Source organism: Diceros bicornis, chromosome 24, assembly GCF_020826845.1.
Source record: "Diceros bicornis minor isolate mBicDic1 chromosome 24, mDicBic1.mat.cur, whole genome shotgun sequence".
Lineage (NCBI taxonomy): Eukaryota > Metazoa > Chordata > Mammalia > Perissodactyla > Rhinocerotidae > Diceros > Diceros bicornis.
In genome coordinates, this window is record NC_080763.1 from 22,708,541 (window position 1) to 22,723,181 (window position 14,641).

The following is a 14,641-nucleotide window of genomic DNA, read 5'->3' on the forward strand; positions in this document are numbered from 1 at the left end:
TAAAGATTTATTATTACAATATCAAAAAAATTTCAGCCCTAACATTGAAGATCAGTTGTGAAAAAGTCATTTCCCAAAAATGAAGAACTGATTTCTTCATACTCAGAGTTGCCCTGCTGGCCAGCAGGGCGGGGTAGGGTGGGGGAGAAGGGAATCAAGTCTAACTCAACTGCGCACTTCAACAGCTATCCCTTGCTGAAAAGGCTTAAGAACTCGTTACTAAGTCCAAGTTCCCCGCATCCCAATAACAAGTGAGTCTTAACTAGTCTATTGCCTTACCTTTAAACGAGGGCCCATGTTCTGAGGACGGAGTTGAGCACTCCTAATCACCAAAGCAGGTAACTTTTGGCCCCTTTCACCTTGTCTTCCAACTTCCACATGAAAGAAAATAGCCGCAAGGTCAATGGAAAGTGTCTGTCCGTCAGACCTTCACAGAGAGTGTGTCACAGAAGCAGAGGGTCAGTGTTTCTGGAATGAACTAGATGAATTCCAAGGTGGAGAAACATAACCCAAAAATATATCATCCCTGGACTTCTCTCTAGTGCAGGGTACGATCAACTGCCAAAGGATGCATCTGTTCTGCTGTCTCAGGATCCTACCCTACAAAGAAAAAAGAGTCAGTGGAATAGCTTTTTATTTCTCAAATAGAATCCCCAGAAAACAACAAAGAAGAGGTAGAACTGGCAGTGGAAACCTGGGACACTAAAAATAACCCAGAGCAGGTAAACCGACCAAGTTTTCCCAATCAAAACTCCACAAGAAAAGTCAAGTGGCAATCTCACTGCCTTAATTGTGTCACTCCCCAGAAAGAAGCTCCAGAATTTCAGTCGGTTCCAACCCTTCAGTAGAAGCCAACTAGAGCACAAATTTCGAGTGAGCCTCACCACAATCACATGCTCAGTTTCAGTCTAATGGGGCTGGAGCACAGGGTCTGGCAACAAGGTGAAGAGAAATGAGCCAAGAGGATAGGTGGGGCCAGGTTACAGAGTGCCTTGTGTGCTATGATAAGGAATTAAGATAATATTCAGTTGGAAAGGGGAAACCACCAAAGAGCTTTAAAAACGAATCTATCAGCCTTTGCAGTCTGCTCCCTTCGTGCCCATGTATGCATTTCCAAGACATGGTTAAACAATGCTGATTTTATCTTTAAAAAAGTAAAATTTGTACTATGAGTGACGGAAAAAATCTGTGAACTTTCAAGATAAAGTCACTAAGTAATAAAGTTCAGTAAAGTCAGGCAGTAACTCAAAGATATTCATCAACTAAATGTAGCACAAAGGGGGTCATGGCAAGGCATACACAAACAGCCACAATAAGACACATGAGAAGAGATTAGTAATCACGAAAGGAAAAGAGAGCCTCTTTCCACATGGCAGGCACTGTTCCCAGTGCTTAACTCACAACCCCAAGACACAGACACAATTATCCCTATTTTGCAGATGAGGAAACCGAGGCGCTTTCTCAAGATTATGTCCAATAAGTAGTAGAGTTGAGTCAAATCCAGACAACCTGGACCCAGAATCCACCCTTTTAATGATTCCTCTACTGCCTCTCTACATGGGAAACCAAGAAAGAAAACACAAAGGGCTAACAAGAACAGAAGAGCAGAATGGGTAAAGGCCAGCAGATCAAACAAGTTGGCAAACTTTTATAATTAAAAACAAATAAGTATATGTATTTATTTTAAAATATGGTGATAGACTTGCCAAGTACATAAGCCAAAACCTAGGTCAACTAGCAACTGGAACCAGCTTAAAGGATCCACAAACAAGAGAAGAGTTACATAAATTATAAGAGATTCATTAGAATGTTATATAAGCATTAAAAAATGACCCTTTTAAAGAATAACACAGGGAAACACTCAAATAAAATGTTAAATGAAAAATCAAGCACAAAATTATTTACACAGTATGAGCCCAATTTTTAAAATATTACTTTACATAAAGACTGGAAGGGGGCCGGCCCGGTGGCACAGTGGTTAAGTGTCTGTGCTCTGCTTTGTTAGCCCAGGGTTCTCAGGTTCAGATGTGGGGCGTGTACCAAGGCACCGCTCGTCAAGCCATGCTGTGGTGGCATCCCATACAAAGTAGAGGAAGACAGGCACAGATGTTAGCCCAGGGCCAATCCTCCTCAGCAAAAAGAGGAGGATGGGCATCTGATGTTAGCTCAGGGCTGATCTTCCTAAAAAAAAAAAAAGACTGGCAGGAACAATATAAAACTGTTAATAGTGGTCATCTCTTGGTGTATGGAATTATAAATAATTTTCATTTTCTACCTGTACCTTTTAGTGTTTACCAAATTCTTAATGATGCAGGAACATATAAAAAGTTTCTATTTCTGAAGAACAAATATTTTTTTTTCTATAAAAGGGACAGAACAGGCAAGTTATCCTTTTTTCAAATAAGGAAACTATTAAAAATTAGCTCAAGACAACAGAATATCCAACTTTTATTTCTAGTCATTGTGATCTTAGTGGGTCTCCAATCCTGTGATCAGCCATTTGATTATTAAATCAAATAACTCCTAGTTCTAACATCATCACACAGTTCTAACTGTGTCCCACTGTGAACTACCATGCTTACCATTCCACCCCCAATATTTCAGTGTCTCTAGTGCGCTTCAAGACTCAACTCAACCACCACCCTCTTTCCTGGTCCAAATGCCAGGCCCCTCTGAGGGCTCTCCCTATCCCAGGCAGAACCAATCAGTTCTTCCTTTGTGGTAATCCTATGCTGAAGATCCTCTATTAGAGCATTTATTAGTCTGGATTATAATTATTTGTTTATACAATATTCTGTCCTAATGGATTGTGGGCTCCCTGAGGAGATTGACTGGGTCTTACTCATCTTTGCCTTCCAGTAGCTAGAATGGTGTTCAGAGTCGATCTCAGAGTTTGTACTTTCACAAGCTCCCCAAGATTCCTGTGCACGTTAAAGTCTGAGAAGCATGGTCTAGACCAGAGCAGTCAGCTGAGAAGAGACTCAATATTCTGCATCTCTAACAGGCTCACAGGTAATGCTGATGCTGCTGGTCTGCAGACCATGCTTTCAGGTATAAGAGTCTAGAGCAGGAGTTGGCAAACTACAGCCTACAGGCCAAATCCAGTCAGCCACCTGTTTTTGTAACAAAAGAAAAAAAAAGTTCTGTAAAAAAACAATGAACACAGCCAAGTTTGTTCGTTTACATATGTCTACGACTGCTTTTGCACTACAACAGCAGGGTTGAGTAGTTGCAGCAGAGATGTGTGGCCTACGAAGCTTTCCTATCTGACCCTTTACAAAAAAAAGTGAACCAATCTCTGGTGTAGAGGTTTTAGTCTTAAAGCTATATAACCGCCTTGTATAAATGAACTCCTTTTTATAAATAAAAAAAGCATAAAATCATTTTCTTCCAGTTCTATTATCCCCTCTTAGGAAAAGAGCTATAAAACCTGCAACATTATGCAAATATTTCTCCCAGCTAATTTCAACCGTTATTTAAAAGCTTTATGCCTCCCATACCCCGAGTAGGAATTTTATACAATCATTTCCCAAAGCATGTGTTTCATACAATCATGCTTGCATTTCATCGAGGCTATAATTTCCTAAAACCAGTACCTCAGAGACCAAATACTACATCCGGATTTCTAAAATTATTACAATACCTATTACTGACTGAGTCTCTACTTTTAAAGTGCTACCCTAAAAAGCCATGAAAAAAACGATGTGAATCCACTTCAGAATTCTGGTGAATAAAGAGGCAGTGGCAGCACGTAGGAGTTCCAAATATCACCCACCAAGTTCCACAAAACAAGACAGGACAAAAGAAAAACGTTGGCTTTGTAAGAGGTAGTCTCCAGACTCTCTATAGAAGCACCAGCCACAAGTCCAGGAAAATCAAATTAAAAAAAAAGATAATTCAATTAGCAAAGGGCCCAAAGGTTAGAGTGTTCTAACTAAGGAGGTTCCAGGAAATAAAGTGTACCCTCAGATACTTTAGATTATTAGTTTACATTTTCCTTTGCTTAATTGCACCCTTGGTTTATTCTCCCCACTCCAAAATCCCATCATACAAGATTACCCTCCCTCATCAAGTTTATGCTCTTGAGATATTTATACAGTTGTGTATTCTTTCTATCTTGGTTCAGCCAAGTTATACGATTTTCATTTATATTCTTTCCCCATCAGTCAGCCCCTCCAGTCTCTTAATCATTCTTGTGGGTCTTCTGTGAACTCTCTCCAGCTGGTCCCCAGCGATCTGGTAATGAGGTGCCTCCAACTGACTCCAGCCTTCCAGAAACAGCCTTGTTGGTCAGAACAGGATGAGCTCACCCTCCTCAGTTCCATGACATAATACTCCTGCGTAGACAATCCCCCAAATCACAGAAAGCTAGAATGCTGCCATATTAGACTATAATCCCATTCCATGCTTCCCAGATTTGGGCTTTGGGGCATGCCAGAATGTGCTAGAAGCCAGAGGATAAATGACACATGTTCCTGCTGCATCTAGTTACTAGAGGATGAGGTGGGTGAGGAGAAAAAAGTATTTTCATGTTAAACAAACTCACAGATAATAAAATATAATGTAAAATATGCATGAATTTCTAAAGATGAAACATGCGTACATTCAAAATATTCATAGATATTTTGTAATTGAGGCAGAAAGGTTGCTTGGGGCTCTGTTCCCAGCCCCAAGGGTTACATACCCATTATCCTCTACCACCAGAGGTACTTGAGCTGAAAAGGTTGAAAAGCACTACAACCCTCACTCAACTTCTGGTCTATTACCCCATTATCCCCATCCCATATATTCACATTTTAAATAAAACTTTTTTTTCTGTTATGTTCCCCCATTTCTAGATATCTATATTTTCTCTTAGCCTAAAATAATTTGCTAAAACATAAAGTTTTGAAAAAAAAAGTTTTTTTCATTGTACTCATTTCATTGAACGAAATGTAATTCACTGACTACCAACATCTTTAGGTTCTTATATATCGTTCATTCTTCATTCATTTCATATTACTTGAGCATCTGCTGTACGCCAGACTGCGTGCTAAAAGCTAAAATCACAAGGATAAATAAGACAGGATCTTTTCTTAACCTGGATGAACTCTGTCCAACACGGGAGATGGACAATACAATGTGGCAAGTACCACAAATGAGGAATAAACGACATGCTGAGGGTGAAGGAAGGAGAGAGGTAACTGCCTGAGCGAGTACAGAAGTCTTCGCAGGAGAGATAACAGAGTGTTACTTAAGAATGAGTAAGCATTTGCAAGGCAGAAAAAAAAAGGACTAGGATCCTAGGCAGAAAGAACAGCATAGTCAAGAAAGGGAATGATGAGAAGTTCAGCATTATGAAAGCAAAGTGTTTAGAAAGAGCACCTGGGGCCAAACTAGGGTGACTGATTCTCAGTACAGTACAGTATAGTGGTCAAGAGCACGAATCTTCCTACTGAGTGATCCTGGACAAGCTACTTAACTTCTCTGCAGTTGCCTTGGATACAAAATGGAGATACACTGAGAAAAGGAAGGAATTCAGCTGCTCTTGGGGAACAAGATTTGGAGTTTAAGGGAAAGGAGGGCTGGCTAAGACTGGAAACTAGACCCAGGTGACTTGGCACTGCAGGAGTGCCTCGGGGGAGATGGCTCTATGTGCAAACCAGGGTGGCCAGGTTATGATGGTGGTTTGCGCCCAGGCCACGGCAGCCCAAACCACAATAAATGAGGAAGATGGTAATGAGTGTACTTGAGGGACTAACTGGTTTTTCAGAGAAATCCCATTTGGAAACAATGACAGCAACAATCAAAAACACTAAGTTTTCTGGGTTTTTTCCAAGTATGATGATAAAAACAAGAATCCACCTTTATTGAGAGCTTACTATATGTCAGCACTGTTTAAAGTGCTTCATGTATTATCTCATTTAACTCTCACATAAACCATATAAGGTAACCACATTATTATCCATATTTTATAGATTAGGAAGCAGAGACACAGAGAGCTGAAATAACTTGCTTATAGTCACCCAGCTGACAACTGAAGGACCCAGGCAATATGATTCCAGAGCCTACACTCTTAATCAGGAATACTGATGTATCAAGAACTCCCAAAAAGGAAAAAAAGATATTCTTGGGATAGGAAGAATGACAGCTCAGAAATACTTAATTTGGAAATTTAAAGGAATATGACTTCATTTTAGACTTTAAGCAACAACAGAAAAACAAGAGATTTTTTTTAACTAAGGGAGTAAGAGGATCACATTTGTTTTTTTTTTTTTGGTTTTGTGAGGAAGATCAGCCCTGAGCTAATATCTGATGCCAATCCTCCTATTTTTTTTGCTGAGGAAGACTGGCTCTGAGCTAACATCCGTGCCCATCCTCCTCCACTTTTCTATACGGGAGGCCACCACAGCATGGCTTGACAAGCAGTGCATCCATGGCCACCCGGGATCTGAACCTGTGAAACCCTGGACCGCCGAAGCGGAGCACGCGCACTTAACCGCTTGTGCCACCGGGCCTGCCCCGAGGATCACATTTTAAAAGAACTAACTCTGGGGCAATATGATAGACTGAAGAGGAAGAAAGATGGCCGAGAGATAAGACGATATCGGTTCAAGGGAGTAGGCACTAGCCACAGTGGAGGACGGGGAGAGGCTAGACTAAGCTTTATTTCTTTTAGAAGTAACAGGATTGGTGACCTGTGCGGCCAAAAAGATAAAGGAGAGCAAGAAGCCAAGGACAAACTGGGATTTTCTACATTTGGAGGCCTGGATGAATGGTGGTAGAAAATTAAGAAGGCAGAACAAATATGGAGGGAAAGATAATGAGTACAGAACTGAACATGTTAAGTTTAAAGTGTCTACAGGATATTCAGGTGACTATACCCACAGGACAAATGGAAATAAGGATCTCAAGCTAGAGAGATCCCAGTGTCCTGAAGTCAGCTAAGACGTGGGGGATGAAAAAAGACTCCCATGGAAAGCAGGCAGAAAAAGATTAATTACAGAAACTTGAGGGGATCAAGCTTAAATGTAGCCCCCTGCCCCCAGAAAAGAGCCAGCAAAGAAGAATGAGAAGAAACAATCAGAGAAGAGGAGAAAAATTGTAAAAGCAGTTTATTGGAGGCAAAGGAAGTGATTATTTCTAGAAATTGGTGGTCAATAGTATTAGATCCAGTAAAGATTTAGGCCAGATGGGGGATTCAAAATCATCCCCCATTTTTTTCCTTAGTTAATTGGAACTCTCCTTTTCTGATCTAGTAACTTCTTCAAATAAAATTTGTATCTTATTTCCATCTATTCTCATTACTAATATTAACCTAAACTTAACTCAACATTGATAACTAGTAAGCTCTTAGCAACTCAATTCAGTGATACTGATCATTATTTCAAAATTATTTTAATGCCTATAACAAAGTCAGATCTAAACTAACGTGAATCCATTCTCTAATCCTGCATCCATCATTGGCAAAAAAAAATCTCCTGTCAAAATCAGCTTAATTGAGGTATAATTTATATATAGTGAAAGTCACCAACTTAAAGTATACAATTAGAGTTTTGACAACTATATAAGGTTATGATATAAAACACATGCATGATACAGAACATTTCATCATCCCAAAAAATTCCCTTATGATCCTTTGCAGTCAGTCCCTTTCCTCCAACCCCCTGTGCAACCACTGACGTGCTTTCTTACACTACAGTTTTGTCTTTTACAGAATGCCATATGACAATATATAGAAAATGTGGTCTTCTGTGTGTGACATAATGCTTGTGAGCTCCACACATGTTGTTACATGCATCAGTAGTTCGTTCCTCTTTATTGCTCGGTAGTAGTCCATTATATGGACGTATGACAATTTGTTCATCCATTCACCAGTTGAAGGATGTTTGGGTTCTATCCAGTTTGGGGCTGTTATGTAAAGCTGCTATGAACATTCAAGTATAAGACTTGTGTGGACACATATTTTCATTTCTCTTGGGTAAACAGCTAAGAGTGGGATTGCGAGGTCATATGGTAAGTATATATTTAACTTATAAGAAACTGACAAACTGCTTCCAAAGGGGCTGTAGCATCTTGCACTTCCACCAGCAATGTATAAGGAGCTCCAGTTGCTTGACATCCGTCAACACTTGGTATTATCAATCTTTTAAATTGTACCCATTCTAATAGGTGTGAAGTGGTATCTTATTGTGGTTTTAATTTGCATTTCTCTAAGGACTAAAAATACTTAGTATCTTTTCATGTATCTGTTGGCTACCTGTAAAGCTTCTTTGGTATCCAAATCTCTTGCCATTTTTTAAAATTGAGCTGTCTTCTTACTACTGAGTTGTAAGACCTTTATTAGATATATGTTTGGCAAATATTTTCTGTGGCTTGCTTTTTCATTCTCTTAACAGTGTTGTTTAAAGAGTAAAAGTTTCTAACTGATGAAATCCAACTTATCAATCTTTTTCTTTTATAGTTTGTGTTTTTTGTGTACTATTTTAAAATATCTTTGCCTAACTCAAGGTCACAAAGATTTTCTTCTAGAAGTTTTATCTAAAAGTTTCACAAGAGAAAATCTTGCATCAAAATTTTTAACAAGATTTTTTTTAAACTCCTGCATTCCATTTATCTCATAATTAGTCACTCAGTTTTATTATCCCTTTGTTTCTTTCAAATTCAACTTCCCACATTACCAAGCACTATTTAAAGTTACAGTCTATTTTAGAATTTGGAAAGATTTTTATCTTTTAACACATTTTCCCCTTCTTCAACCTAATAAATGGCATTTCTAAATGTAGACAAGGTTTTAGTCCCTCAGTTCTCCACAAATTGACATAAAACCTCTGGACCCCTGATACTGGTTCTTAAAACAAGAACACCAAAATTCAAAAACCCAGAGCATGCACCTTTCGGTTAAGACAGGGACAATGAACTACTTACCTCTCTGGTTTTAAAGAGAAGCTTTTATAAGATCATTTTCACCATAGCGAGTCACTCTAACCTGGGAGAAGGCTAGAGAAAGTTATCTTATCATTCACTGATTAAAAGAAAATTTAGGCTTATAAAAGTGAAGCTGACCAAGACAAAAGTAATTCTATACTTCTTAATTCAATTTGGATTCTCTCTACTGCATCATTCTCTTTGAAACAAACCAGAGTTCCTCAGACTCAAAATGAAATGAATAGTATATACAAAGGCATAGTTTAGATTCAACTGCTCCCTGGAATAGAGTCTGCCATTCTCAGCACAGTTCAGAGAAAGTACGAGAAAGGTATTCAGGGCTAATGTGAGCAAAACAGGGACAAGTGACAATTATCACTGCTCATTTTGTAACTTCGTGGGATGCCTGGAGAAAAACAAAATAAGACACTAGCGCATCTATGCCCCGTCACAGTCTTGACTCTAAATCAAGCAACTAGCAGCTTCGATTTACAACTCCCTCCTACCCTGATGTTTTTTCTATTTACCAAACTGACTCGACTGTACCCGATCCACAGAATTAGGATGGGCCCCTGTGTTCCCATACCATGGCAGCTTTTATGCTTAGGTGACCCTGGGCCACCGAATCTTGGCTATTACAGGAAAAATTTTAAACGAATTCTCTGAATCTGACAAGCCGTCTCCCTCAATAAGTCTAGGAAGTTGTTATTTCATTAACTGTGCATGAGGTGGCAGGCGAACAGCCAGATATACAGCCCAGTGGGGTGGAACTGGAATTGTCACAGATATACTTAAAAGCTAACAAAATTTCTAACTCTACTACCATCCATTACTTTTAATTCTACTCTTAGTTAAAGGAAAATAAATTATACAATCAGAAGGAAGAACAATCTTAAATGAGCATTTTATAGTTCTTTGTTTATGATTCCAGGAGAAAAAACTCAACTAGCCACAGAAATGGCAACCTAAGATGGCTCAATTTGAAGGAGAAGCCCAACACTTATGGTATTCAAATCAAAACTTCTGTTGACCTAATAATCAACGTTAGCAAACAAGGATTTAGTAATTTCTTCAAATGTGTATTAAGAACCTACTACTATATGCCAAGCAATACATTGGGCCCTGAGGACTTCAAAACGAGTAAGATAGTCCCTCATCCCTTAGAAACATACAGTTTAGTAAAGACAGATAAGTAAATAATTGGCGACAGCTTCATGTAGTAAAACTTATGAGGAGAGCGCAGGGTGGCAGTGGACCCCAGGAAGGGCCCCCAATCAGGATCAGCTGTTAGCTTTACATCACCCTTCTGGGAGCAAAGCCAACTCTTCCACTGAGTTAACAATGCATTGGGAATCAAGGGGTACAAAACACTGCCAGTACTGCTTATTCTCATGGTCAACGACTTTCTTCAGCACTGGTCAAAGGAGATTATTGGACCACATACGTAGCACAGAAAAAACTCATCGGAAACGCCAACCTATTTATCAAAATTACACATGGTCTAAATGCAATGTGGTATCCTGGATTGGATCCTGGAACAGAAAAAGGATATTAGTGGAAAAATTTGTAAAATCCAAATAAAGTCTGTAGTTCAGTTACCAGTATTGAACCAATGTTAATTTTTTAGATGTGACAAACGTATCACAGTTACGTAAGATGTTAACATTAGGGGAAGAGCTGAGTGAAAGGCATACAGGAACTCTCTGTACTATCTTTGCAACTTTTCTATAAATCTAAAATTATTCCAAAATAAAATTTGTTTTTAAAAAATTACATATGGTTCCCCACTTTACATTCTCATTCCTCCTCAGGATTCTGATCATGCCTCCCTAGTCACTGCCCCAATTCAGGTAATGCTTGGTTCAAACATTTTTTTCAAATCCTTTTCAATTCCTTTCTAGAAACCATTTATGCAGCTCAGCTGGGTTCCCTCCTTCACCAAGACATGAAAAACTAGATCACACTGGGGAGGTTTTAACTACTTTCTCTTACTAATAGCTTCACCACCTAGGCCAGGGGGTATCCTTGGAGTTGAACTTCCCTAAGTGGACAAGAGAGGGGTTAAAATAACTTGGGCTAGACCTCTGGAAAAAGCAAAGGGATACTACAGGAAAAGTATGTTCTATATTATTAGATTACCTTTACCTGATCTGTGGCCAAAAAGGATAAGGAATAGAAAATACAATTAACAGATGTTGACTATTAGCATCTGAACACCAACAGGCAAATTGCACTGAAATGAATGTTCAGCTACAAGCTCTGAAAAACATGCTGCAAATTCCTCAACTATTCAAAGTAACAAAATTTTATATTAGAATCATATGGTACTGTCCAATTCAGGCTACATGACAAAACATATATCTACCATGACTGTTTGGTCTCTAATAACTAACTAAATACTCATCTCTCTCTATTAAACCATAATTTACAGAACAGGGTTCAAGAGGCCCACCAGGAAAACATCATCATGATGACATAACACCAGATAAAGGCCTCAGGCACACACAAAGACAAACTGCAATAAGGTTAAATAATCTCAAAAGTTTGAAAATTACTACACAAAAGAATATTAGTGAAGGCTAAATGTTCATGAACCCTTCAAAGAAAAAGAAACCAAAGGAAAATAACTGGAATTTAAACCTAAGCTATTTAATTGCTAAAGTCATTTAAAAGGTAAAATGATACACTAGAATCCATTACTGTCACAAAATGTGATCTGTTATATGATGTGTTATAGTATTAAATAAATATTACACAATAGTACTCTGACCTGGAACATTTCCAGAAAGATGAACAGGTAGTGATTCCTTTAAAATATTTCAATGTGCATATCTCTCTCTGCTCAACCACCTACAATAACTTATCTGTTCACAATTCTCTCTCCAATACAGGCCTGAGCTCTTGAAGAGTAACTAGCACATTGCCCAGGGCAGAATGGGCCCTCAATAAATACCTTCTGAATGAATGAACATGCAGCAGTGATGTACCTCTGAGGTATCCTTACAAACCAATTCAATATCGATACCTTAGGAGCAGAGCATGCTGTATACCATGCTACCACATTTAGGAGGCAGTCAAGTTAATTGACTTGAAAATGAAGAAAATATCTGAATTGTTTTTTGCCTTGATGGCCACAAAAGTGAATCTATCTTTAACTTTCTAACATTGAAATACAAGATATTTTTTAAGGAATCTTTCATTATCAACAATTTTATAAAGAAATTTATCAACTTAAATTAGTAAGTTAGACCAATTAGTGAATGGAATGAAGTCCAAGCCCAATTATGTGTTCAAACTGTGGGTCGAATGCCTTGAGCAATTCATTCTCTTCAAGACTGCAGAAAAACACAAAACAATCCTCTTGACTGCTGAGAAGGACTAAAATCATTTATTTTTCTCACAAGTATGTAATCAAAAGCAATTACTTTCTGCTCCCATCCAACACAAAGCAACACCATCTCCCCCCTCCCACCACCATCAAAACATGCTATAGAATTTGAGTACTTTAATCTTACACTATAAAAATCTCAGATTGCAATAAAATTACAATGCAACGAAACATATTCTTCTAAGTATGTTCTCATCCCCCATGGTGTTCCTACATAATTTAGCTCCCTATCTAGTATTAACAATCAAGCAAATCAGAAAATTCTCAGAATAGATATTACAAACTGCTTGTTTTTTAAAATTTGTTATTGTTCATGGATTCCAAAATTCAGGGTACACATTACCAGGAAAGTGTTTTTCTGTCAATGCCTGAATTTAAATGCACGTTACTTTTTAATTATATGTAATTTTCCCTCTGAATCTATATATAATACTAATCAGACTCTAAATGTTTAAAATAAACAACTGACCATGTTTACTTAAAAAGCTTATTGCCTAATCACCAAGAGGTTCTAATGCATCAAAAAAGTGGTTGCTGTCAGCTCTACCCATGAATGACAGCTTGGCAGACAAGCTGTTCTGAAAAGATTAGGAACTCCCAGCGACCACAAATGGGGTAAAGCAGGAGGCAGATACAGTATCTGTAGATGCTTCAATAATAAAACTATTTCAACATCAAAAACTCAGAGCCAACAAAGTCAGATATGTGAACTACAAAGCTATCTAAATGCATGCATGCCTAAAAGAGAAAGAAGCAGGAAGAAAACTGTGTCTAGACTCAAATCAACACAAGAAATCACCCTTCAATTGAGCTTTCCAAGAACTGAAACCTTAATAATAAGGTTCTTAAGGTCCCACATGTGAATGGATAATAAGGTTCCACGTGAATGGAACACATTCAAGTTCCAAAATAGAGCAACTATATTAAAATACAATTGGCAAAAAATTCCAACACCACCACATACTCTATGTTGGAAGACACACAATGATAATAATAGAAAACACTTTAATCAGGTTTACTTGTGGTGGGCACTATTCTAGGGATTCACATTTCAACTCATTTAGTCCTGATAACATCCCTGTAAGACAGGTACTATTATGATTATTTCCATTTTACAGATGAGGAAACCAAGGCACAGATAGATTAACTCACCCAATGTCATACAGCTAGTAAGAGGCAGAGGAGGGATTTTAACCCCATCAGCCAGACTCCAAAGTTCATGTTAACCAATACACTATGTTTCATAGTAAGGGTTATACAATGGTCAGATTTTTGTTGTTGTTGTTTAATCAAATAACCTTTTTGGATTTCAAAGACTAGTAAGTTTTGTGCAACAAGAAAAGTTTAGGCTTTGGAATCAAACAGGCCCAAGCAAACCCCTGAACAAAGTCTGAGCCTCAGCTTCCCAATATGTAAAACCAGGGTACTTAAGTTACTGTGAAGGTCAAGGTAATATACTTCAACTGCCAACTACAGTATACAGGATACGGGTTCTTAACTTTAAGTTCACAGACACCTAGGGGGTCCACGATGGGCTTCAGAGTCCACAAGTCTCATAAATCGTACGTGTGTACCCATTTTTTAAAGAACTGTCCTTGGCTCTCCACAAACTTTCAAGGGGTATGCGATCTCCCAAAGGTTAAGAACCACCGCAGTACAGAGCAGGTAAGCTATTTTTCCCCTCTTGTTCTTAAAAACTCTCCCTTTTCCATTTAGGACTACACATCATGGCTTCACAAAAAATGTCAATTATTTCCCACTGTTTTCCTGGCTTGGTAACTAGTAACAAATGCAAATTTATGCCCCAATTTTCTACATAGTCTAAAGAAGGCCCTCGAAAGCTGCTTCATCCCTCTCCTCACCGAGACGAATACGCGGTATTTACTCAGGGAGAACCGTTAGAATCGTCCACCTAGCTGCACGAAGCACCATGCCGGCTAGGAGAACCAAGTAGGAACCAGGGCATCCGAGTTGCACGGTAGAGACCTGACGCCCCAGAGCTGAGGGATGAGGAGTATGTGTTTCCCCAAACTACTGGGCAACCCAGAATCCCATCCCTCCTCCCCTTGTCCTCCCTCTCTCTGGAACTTTGGTGCAGGCACGTCCTCTGGGCTCTGCCGCGTGGTGGAGTGGTGGAAGAGAGAAACGTTACCCAAGCTAGGGCGTGCGGCGCGGCGAAGTCCCAGCTCTGCTGTCCTGGGAGGCGGCGGCACCGTCCGGCAGAACACCGGCCCTCGACCCTCCCCCAGAGACTCCAGTACAGATCTCCACTCAGGCTGGGAACCGGCTCCGGGCTTTTCCGTTTCCCAATGCGGCTTCCGCTTCCGGGCTATGCTTTGCCGGAAG

The 14,641-nt window shown here is 39.1% G+C and overlaps 1 protein-coding gene across 5 annotated transcripts in view; it reads right to left on the minus strand.

Moving 5' to 3' along the window:
- Positions 1–14,573, minus strand: part of AREL1 (apoptosis resistant E3 ubiquitin protein ligase 1) — a 42,208-nt gene extending 27,635 nt beyond the window's left edge. For 4 of the 5 annotated variants that reach the window (XM_058567362.1, XM_058567358.1, XM_058567359.1 and 1 more), the window contains exons 1-2: positions 14,448–14,573; positions 280–600 (exon numbers count right to left, since the gene is read on the minus strand). The gene's annotated coding sequence lies outside the window, so the exon portion shown is untranslated. The remainder of the gene's footprint in view (positions 1–279; positions 601–14,447) is intronic. The other variant, XM_058567361.1, reaches the window with a different exon arrangement.
- Positions 14,574–14,641: the final 68 nt, after the last annotated feature.